Here is a 9,445-nt window from a genome sequence, read left to right as displayed (position 1 = left end):
TCTACCTCCTCTGGAAGACAGAAGACCAGGGACAACATCTAGACTTGTATCTTCTCTGTACACAGGCACTGACCTGACAACTTTCTCCTCTTTCCAGAGTAGTTTATCCTCTCTGCATCTCTATCCATTGTCACAAAGAAGAAGTCAACTAAGGCTTTTGTGAGTTTAACACTCACAACCCACAGCCTGAGGGATAGAAATAAAACATGGGGGTCTTCCGGTCATCTACCCATTGTGAAATGCAGGAGCCTTGATCCCAGAGCCCAGCACAGTTACAGTTAACTCTCCCTGTCCAGAGCACACTGTCTAGTGCCCCCTTTGATAACTCAGCTGGTAGAGTGGAGGACTGAAGCCCTGGGGCACCCTGTCTAACCTCTGTCCTAAATTGAAGGCCGCAATCAGAGCATTGCACTTTACACTTGGTCAATGCCCAAGAATTTCACACTAAAACCTCTGCCACTCATCCAGGAATGTTGGTACACACCGGTAATCCCAGTACTCGGGAGGCTGAGGCAGGAGGATTGCTGAGAGTGTGAAGCCAGCCTGGGCTACAAAGTGAGTTTAAGGCCAGCCTTATCTTACCTTAAACAAAAACCAAACAAATAAGCAAGGTGCTTTTCAGCATCCAGTTGTGAAAATAACAGGCTTTCAAACACAGGTCCTCAGTGATGAGGATGCTAAGAGTGTTATATAAGAAGGTGCAGTTTGGCAGTTTCTTTGTGTCATACCATGTGTCAAAGCCTCATGAAACTCAGTTAAAATGCTGCTTTTTCTCATTCTTTCCACTACTCCATCCCTACTCCTAGTAAGCTGGCTCTGTCCTTGGTTTGAGTGTAAACTCTTGAGGCACCAAGTTGTCTTTAGTCATTACTATTGGCTAGGAAGCCAACACTGCTTACTCTAAACTCCAAGTGGCAGGGCAGAGACAGCTGCATTATGAGAAAAGGTTTTGTCCTCTGTACAGGTGCACCTGGCCTCCACTCAGTTCACAGCCCCCAAAGTGGGAGGGAGTCACCCGAGAACACCACACAGGGACATGCACAGACCTCAGCTTGGAAGTTGGGGACAGACGTCTCCCAAGGAGAGGGAGGAGTGAGAGGAAAAGTGCCCACGGCAATGCCAGTCTCTGTCTCACTGAAAATCACGGAGTGCTCTCTGGACCCCTGAGCCTGAGCACCATGCATAGCGCTGGCTGGCAGCTATCCTGAGGTGAGGACCTTGTGGCAGATCACTGCTCTGCGCTGATGCAGGCCTCAGCCACATGCGACCATGAGTACCTGGAAATGCAGCTGCTATAACCAAGAGCCCACACCTTGTCTCAGTTCAGCGTCACTGCACATATCAGTAGTTCATGTCTATGGTGAAGCCCCTACTGCGGAGCACAGTGCCATAGTGCTGGCTGCAGATTTTCAGAGAGGACCGCACTGGGCTGCTCTGCAGGAGCCTGTGGGAAGCTCAGCACCTCAGGGTGTGGCCTCTCAGAGATCAGGATCACAGGAGATGTTCGCCCCTCAGAGGCGCACCCTGTTCCCTATCAGAGCTGGGAAAGACTGGAAGCCACTTCTGAAATCGTTTTATTTATTCTTCTCAGTTTGTAAATGTAGAAATGAGACCCAGAGGGGAAATAAAACTCAGGAACAGACTGCCCAAGAACACAGAAAAAATGAATAATCAAGTACCATGACTCAGTTTCCTTACACACTTCATATTTTTTTGTTTCCCTGATGCTTTCTCCTGCTCATGACACCTACCTTGGGCCTGCACAGAGGACACAAAGAACTATCATCCTTACATGACCCTTACATGGCCGTGCATGTGGCTGCCCGGGCAGCAGGCAGGGCTCCACGCTCAGCTCTGCACAGAGTGCTTTGTAGAGAGGGAGTGTGCAGCGCGGGGTGAGCTTCTTCCTGCCTCCTCCCAGTAGCTGAGGCTTCCAGGGAGCTTCCTGAGTGTGTCTGTCCATTTCCATTCCTGTGAGGAAATCCTGGGGGAAATCAGCTGGAGGCACAGGTTCCCTTCTGCTCGTGGTTCTGAAGGTTTGGTGCACAACAGGGCAGACACCTTGCTCTGGGCTGGTGACAAGGTGTCGTATCATGTTGGAGGGCAAGTGAGGAGTGAACCCTTTCATCTTCTGGCAGCAGGAACACCAAAGGAGGAAGAGGCAAGGCCAGCATCCCATGTCCTCCTCAAGGACACTCCCTTGGCAACGTCGGACCCCAGCTGGGCCCCATGTAAAGGCTCTGCCATGTTGCTGGCACCACGCTGCAGATTCAGCCTCCAGCATGAGGCTGCAGGGGACAGGTGCCAGCTGAGCTCCAGTGCACAGTGTAGAGGGAGGAGGAAGCTGCACCTGGCACCTCCTCTCTGGCCTGTATTGGGGAATCTGTAGGCCAAGTCTCAGGGACCCTGGTTATCCAGGAAAAGGTTTTAGGAATAGAATGTTTTGTATTTCACTGAGAGGCCATCAGGAAAGGGGCAGGAGGGAAACACGCCATGTGCTCACTCAGCACTGAAGCCCCCTGTAAACTCAGAGTTGTGCTGCTGGGTAGGACTGGAGTCACATGCAGAAGGGAGTTGTTCACCCTCATAAGGGAGACAAGGAGAGGAAACGGCGCAGTGCTGTGGGCTAAGAAGCCTTGGTTCCCACCGTGAGGATCCTCATGCAGTGCTTCTCTTCCAGGGCAAAGCAACCTGGCCCTCAGCACCTAGCACTGTGTGTGTGCTGCAGCTGGCCTCTGTGTCATCTTTGACACCCTGGATGCTTTGGCTTCTGCCTCAGTGAAGTGAGCGGATACTGTGGCACTTGAGCACTCATGCAGTGGGGCCAGTGCCTGAACCACTGAGAATCCATCTCGTGATACATGCTCCGAAGTGGGGTGCTCTGGTTTCAGGAGTCTCAGGAAGCCCTGATTCTTTGCTATCACCTCTCTTTTGATGGCTTCTATCTGCTCTCATCTCAGGTCACTGAAGTGGGTCACAGGGCTGAGTAGAGGAAGGCAGGACTAGAGCTGGCAAGCTGATAGGGTGGTGTTGAGGCACAGGAGTTTGGTGGTGAAAACAAAATTTATGGTTCACAGTGTTTTTAGCGATAAGGAAACTCAATTCTACGAGGTTACAATATGAGTTTCTCAAGCCAAGAACCTCAGTGCACGGAACAATGAATGAAGAGATGCAGACATACGAGAGAGAGAACTGGGTGATCAGGAAATGCCATGGGAGCCCTGGTGTGTGGGGGGCGGTGGGGGTGACCTTGGCCTGGGCAGACTTCAGACCCAGCACTGAGGCCCAGAGACCGGGAAACACAGGGCGTGATGGCCGGGCTTCTCCTCTTCCTGGTGACCACAGTGTTAGACAGCACCGGACATGAGGGAATGCAGTGCTCATGCTGGCTTTCGCTGCAGCTGAGAGATGGTGTTTGTTACATTAGCAGTAAGAAGCGTGTGGCTGTGGAGAATGTGAGCTGGTAGAGACTGAAGGGACATTGACTACTGGATGAAGGTAAGCAACGAAGTTAGAGACTCAGAAATGCCATCTGCAGCTGGAACATCACAGAGCGTGTGCATGGCCAGCGCTGCACTGGGAAAGAAGCAGAAGACAAGCCAATAAAGAGGACGCAGCACTTTTACTTTCCTGCAGCTGTCCGAGTGAGATGAGCCACGGGCTCTGTGAGGGGAAGGCCAGGGAGAAAGCCCTGGCCTCACACTCCCTGGCACCCCACTCCTGAAGAAACTGGCCCCACCTTCCTCTCCTAAGTTACAACACACTTCTGAGGAAAGTACATGCTAACAGGTGTCATGGGGTTGGCACACACATACACGTGGCGCAGACAACTGCGGCCTTGGTACCATTCTGGAAGGACAAGACGATGTGTGTGGTGCAGAAATAAGAATGCATGGTGGAATATTTTATGAGACTGAGTCAGGTGTGCTTGCCAGGGTAGGTGTGGTAACACACACAGGTTATGCTGCTCCTCGCTGTGTCTGTGAACTGGGCGTGAAACTGTGACATACAGCCTCCCTTTCCTGTCCTTGGCCCTCATGATGCACACTGAGCCTCAGGACAGATGTGGGAGTCCCTGTGCCCCAGGCCTTGAGTCTCTTTTGAGTCCCTGAGTTATAGAAATGGAGAAAGTTTACTACTTTGTATGATTTTTCCTACCTCATAGTGTCATGGGAAAGGCTAGAAAACACATCCAGAGAAGCAAATGCTACCATCTGTGTTTGATAACAAAGCAAACAGAAGCCGGAGTAATTTGGACCCCTGGCCAGGTTCACACAGAGGAGCAAAACTGAGGCCAGAATGGGAGCTATTGACTGTGGGTACTGGAAGGTTTTGCACCCGCTGCCCCGGACTGAGTGAACAATACGGGCAGTTTCAGCCAGGTCTCAAAGGGGAAGGCTCCAGTGTGTACTGTGTGCACAAGTGAGTTGACCCCTCATCCTGTCTTCCTCTCAAGGGAGCTCACAAAGAAAGGGGCAGAACAAGCCAACCACTGGGGCGGGAGGAGCACTCTTCCTCCCCAAGGCCTTGCTCCTTCTCTGATGGTGGAGTCACCTTTACCTAGGTGGGAAGCCATGGCTGATTCCACCACCCTGCATTGTAGGACACCATGCTTTTGATGCTGGTCTGCATGATGCTGGAGCTCTGCCTGGCGGTGCTCATGGCTGCTCAATGGTGGAAACAGACTCAGTCTGACTTCTGTGGGGTGAGTTTATGAGTGGAACCACCCTGATCCTCCCTGGTCACCAGGCGAGGTAGGTGGAGCCCTTGCCTTGGGTCTCAAGATGACAGTGGGTGGTGGTTTGGGTGGGGATGGAAGACAGGTGGACAAGGGAGGCAGAAGATGACAGAGGCGCTGACCGGCTGAGCCTCACTGCAGTGGAGAGAGCTCAGCCTGAGCTCAGCTGCTCCCGTCCTCCTGTTCTTCAACCAGAGCAGCGGCTCTGGGAAGTCCCATGTCCTCCCTGGCATTGCTGTGAGTTTGTGCTGGTGCTCAGGGCCCTGGGCCCTGGCTGTCCCCACCCAAGCAGAGCGCTCACTCCCATAGCACAGTCTCCTTGATAGTGGTGTCTGGGGAGAAGGGACTTGAGAAGCAAGTAGACTCACTGGGTGTCTTTGCTCTTCCTTTAAAGTTCTTCTATTTCTCCAGACAATAGTAAGCAAATGTTAAATCAAAAAAGCATGGAATGTTATCCTACTGCCCTATGAACTCATTGCTTCACTTATGGAATTAGAAAGCTTTGATTTACCTGAAGTTTTAATCATAGGATGTAGAATGAATACCAGATCGATGAACAGCAGTTACTGGGTGGATGTGATAATGCCCTGTTCTTGTCTTGGGAGAGGGTTCTGTCTCCAGAGGGTGGAAAAGGGCGGGCATCCAGGCACAGGTTCATGGCAGCCTGAGCCAAGTCTGAAACCCAGTGTGTTTTCTTTCTTTTTGAGGTTGTTTTCCCTGAATCAGAGAAAAATAATCCCAGCAGGCCCTCCAAAGCACACCCTAACCTTGTAGGTAGGGAGAGATTGAGTTTTTAATAGTGAAATTGGAAAATAGTCAATATAAAGTTAATTTTGGTGATTGTACAGACAACCTAGCCTTCAAAAGGTAGCAAACTTTCAGTTCCTTTCTCATCAAGGGTTTTGTTGAATGTGTGCTCAGGGCTGCAGTCTTGGTGTCCCTCTTGCCCTTCAGAGAAGCGGTGTCATGGAAACATGTTAGCTGCACTGATGGAGGAGCTCAGACCCTCCCAGGAAGCAGCAGAGGGCATTTCAGTGGACCTCAGGGGTGCAAGGATGCAGCTTTGCCCTGTCTCCCGTCGCTGAGCGGGCGTGGATTCAGCTTCCCTGGTGCTCTGACCCCATGGGCGGCTCTAGCTCTCATGCATGCACTGTGTCATTAGTGCAGGGATCCCAGTCCTCACAGCACAGCATCAGGACCTTTCAGAAAAGTAATGAGCTTCATAATAAAGTCTGAAAGTGCTTGCAGATTTTGAGAAGTTAGTTTGATTATTTTGATAATTTTCCTTCAAGATAGAGCAAATCAATAACGTTAACTGAAATGTATATTTGAGGTCTCATCCAAATTTGGTCTCAACTGCTCAACCAAAATCAGCCCACAAAAACTAATCAGGAATATTTACTCTAACACTAACCCTACCATTAAGCTTAGCTACAGCCCCAACACTAACACATTTTCCATTTTGGAGTTGATTTTCCTGTGAACATAGGACTCGCTTGAATCCACTATGTAGGGAAGGCTGGTGCTGTCACATGTTTTGACTTTTTCTTACCAGAAACATGAACTTCATTTTGATTTTGGAAGACATTGCTCAGTACTAATGGTAAGCTGATGAACGAACTTAGTTCTATAAACATTTGTCATTTCATCTGTGTCCTAAGTTGTGTTGTTTCTAATAAGAACCCCACTGGAACTTTACTGTGGCACTAAAGATGGATTGCATTAACTTTAGAATTGACAGGCAGCTTAGGAAAGCACACCTCCTGATGTGTCCTTGAAGTGTAACACGGGGTGCTATATCAGACACATGGCCCCATCTTCTCAGGAAAAATCAATCTGCTCCGCCTCCCAGCTGCCATGAAGCAAGCAGCTTTGCCCTTCTGCCATGATGTATCTGCTGTAGAGCCAGCCAAACATGGACTGAGTTTCTTGAAACTGTGGGCCACAGAAAACTGTCCTCCTTCAATTGTGGGTGCCAGGTACTGGATCCAGTGAGCAAATACAAAGAACTGGGACTAAAGAAGTGGAGTCCAGTCAGTGACTGCATGAGTCCATGCTGTTCAGTGCATTTGGAACAGTCTTGAGGAAGGGATTTGGGGATGTTAACAGCTGTGTGCTAGAGAAGCCCTGCAATGCCATAAGCTAAGTCTAATGGGTGTTTCTGATGGGAGTTCAGACGGCCAGATTGCTGACACACTGCAGAGAGTGAAGCCAAGTCTCAGGAGGTTTCAAATGGGAACCTCCTGTGCATGCTACATTCTGGTCAGAAAGAACTTGTCTGCATTTTGCACATGTCCTGAAACCTTCATGTCTTCTTACTTTCCATCTCTGAGACAAAATACTTCACACCTGCAGTTTAGAGGCGGAGGGGTTTCTTTGGGCTCACAGTTCTAGTCTCTGGTGGACTGGCTGCAAGGCAGAAACAGGAGGGAAGAGGGACATGGCCAAGGGAAAGGTGCTCAGGCCACGGTGGCCAGCAACACCCTTCCCAGCAGCCTCACACCCTAAGAGCACATCTACTCCCTGACCTCAGCAGTGGACAGGTCCTCTGCAGAGTATGCTTCCTTTCCCACCCAACCAACTTCCACACACAGATTCCGAGGGACATTTCAGGTTAAAAGGTACTACACCCCGCACCTTGTTCCCAGAGTTTCATGTCTATCTCATGAGGATGAATTCAGTTCCTCACTTAAGAGTCAAATTGACATGGCCTAGGAGTTCCAGGGTTACTGAAGTCCCATAGAGTATTCCTATCAAAAAACAAAAACCACCATTCTTACCACCAAGGAGCAGGGCCACAAACTGAACCTCAAGGAAGAGGGGCAGCAGCCAGCAAGAGGCCAAGCTAAATAGAAGGAACAGGCCCCATGTGCAGACAGAGCCACAACCAGGGCATCAATTGGAAATGCTGCACTGCAGGGCAGGGCGGGCCCCTGAACCTGTCCCTCCCCACTGTCAGGTCAGGCTCCGGCCTGAGGCCCATTAGAACAGGCTGCCCTGGGAGCCTCCACGGCAGCCCCCTCACCACAGCCTAGCAGGATGCAGGTGACAAGGCAGGGAGATGTCATCCAGCCCTGCTGGACCAGCTCAAACATGGGCTCTGCCGCAGCCCAACGCATGCCCTCTGTGGGCAGCATCTGCTCCCTGCCCCTCATCTGATCCTTGCCAGGAAACTGATAGAATCCATTTATTCCCAGTCAAATGAAAATCAGCATAAATGGGACCAACAGGACCAGGTCACCAGGAACCCATCCTGTCTCCTCCCTCTGTCCTTCAGAACCATAAATAAGTTTTAAAATTCAAACTGTGATAGGGAAAAGAAAAAAGAGAAGAAAAAATTATAGTGAAGATAATTGCACAGCTAGCTTCTATTGGTTCCTTGAAAACAATGTCTTGTGCTAATATTGTTTAGATGCAATAGCATGCCTACATCCCGTATTCCAAATAACTACTACAAAGACGACAGCATGCAGGATTTCAAGTATTGTCACGCTCCTACTAACCTGTTTTGAAACTCAGTTTCATTATTTGTCTTGTTTTACTCTGTGAAAAAGATTTAAAATTTTAAAACTTTTAAATTTTTTATTGAAATATTTTTCTCGGGTTTTTTTTTCATTTTTATTGAAATAAATGTACATTGTTTGACATTTTAAGGAATTGTTGGAGTTCAAATATCTTTAGGAAGAAATAAATTCGTGGAGTTTTTGTGGCTCCTCTAGACATGACAGGAAGAGGGTCAGGAGAGGAGGGACAGGGAAGCAGGGACTGAATGGGGAAAAGAGGGCACAGAGCATTGGTTCTATGTTTTCCTACTCCTCAGTGCTGTTCCAAAGCAGAAATCACTGACTCAGGGGTGAAGGCCCAAGCCAGGGCCCTGTGCAGATTCTCATTCTCAAGCAGCTGGGGCTCTGGGGGGCACTTGACCACAGCCTCTTCAACTGGAGGCTGTTCAGTGTGTGCGGGGCTCCCCTCTGCAGGATCTTTGGGAGAGAGCAGCAGGCACTGAGTGTGCGCCCCTTGCCATGCCTGCCCCTGCCCGCCCCTCCCAGGCCTGCACTCACCACACTGCTCATCTGAGGCTGCAACATCCTTGGAGTGTGGGGATCCCACAGTGGGCTCCTCACCATGGCTCTGTGCAGTGCCCTGAAACTCGCCCTGACAGGACCTGCAGTCTTCTTGCGGGCAGAGAACCACCTCCTGCAACACAAGCAGCTTTACCCTCAGGGAGAGGGGCTTCTTAGGGACCCAGCCCTAAGGAGACACCCAGACCTACCTGCTCCTCTCCCTTCACGGAGAATAGCTGTGGGGTATGTTCATCCTCCTCCTGCTGCTCTTCCTCCTCCTCCTGCTCCTTGTTCTCCTCCTCCTCCACCTCTGGCTCCTCCTCTTGCTCCTCCTCCTCCATTTCCACTTCCTCCTCCCCTTCCAGCTCCTCCTCCTCCTTTTCCTCTCCTTCTTCCTTCTCCTCCACTCCCACTAGTTCAACCTCCTCCTCCTCCTCCTGGTTCCAGTACTCCTCATCCTCCTCTCCTTTGTCCTCCTCCTCCACTCCATCCTCCTCCTCATTCTCCTGCTTCTTCTGCTCCTCTTCCTCCTCTACGTGTTTGTCCACCTCCTCCTTCTCCTCCTCGTGCTTCTCCTGCTCCTTCTTGTCATCCTCCATTCGTTTGTCCTCCTCCTTCTCTTGTCCATCTTCCTCCACTTGTT

General features: G+C 50.3%; 1 long non-coding RNA gene across 1 annotated transcript; it reads right to left on the bottom strand.

Annotated features, from left to right (window-relative positions):
* Window positions 1-8,345: 8,345 nt before the first annotated feature.
* On the bottom strand, window positions 8,346-9,116 carry LOC134471201 (uncharacterized). The gene is made up of 3 exons (XR_010040513.1): window positions 9,012-9,116; window positions 8,800-8,935; window positions 8,346-8,718 (listed from the first exon to the last, which is right to left on the bottom strand). It is a non-coding gene; the product is annotated as an uncharacterized LOC134471201 (long non-coding RNA).
* Between the last annotated feature and the right edge of the window lie 329 nt (window positions 9,117-9,445).

This window comes from Cavia porcellus, unplaced genomic scaffold, assembly GCF_034190915.1.
Source record: "Cavia porcellus strain 051 isolate PalLab524CR breed Dunkin Hartley unplaced genomic scaffold, mCavPor4.1 scaffold_17, whole genome shotgun sequence".
Classification (NCBI taxonomy): Eukaryota; Metazoa; Chordata; class Mammalia; order Rodentia; family Caviidae; genus Cavia; species Cavia porcellus.
The sequence above is the reverse complement of the archived record's forward strand: the minus strand, read 5'-3'. Positions and strand labels throughout refer to the sequence as shown.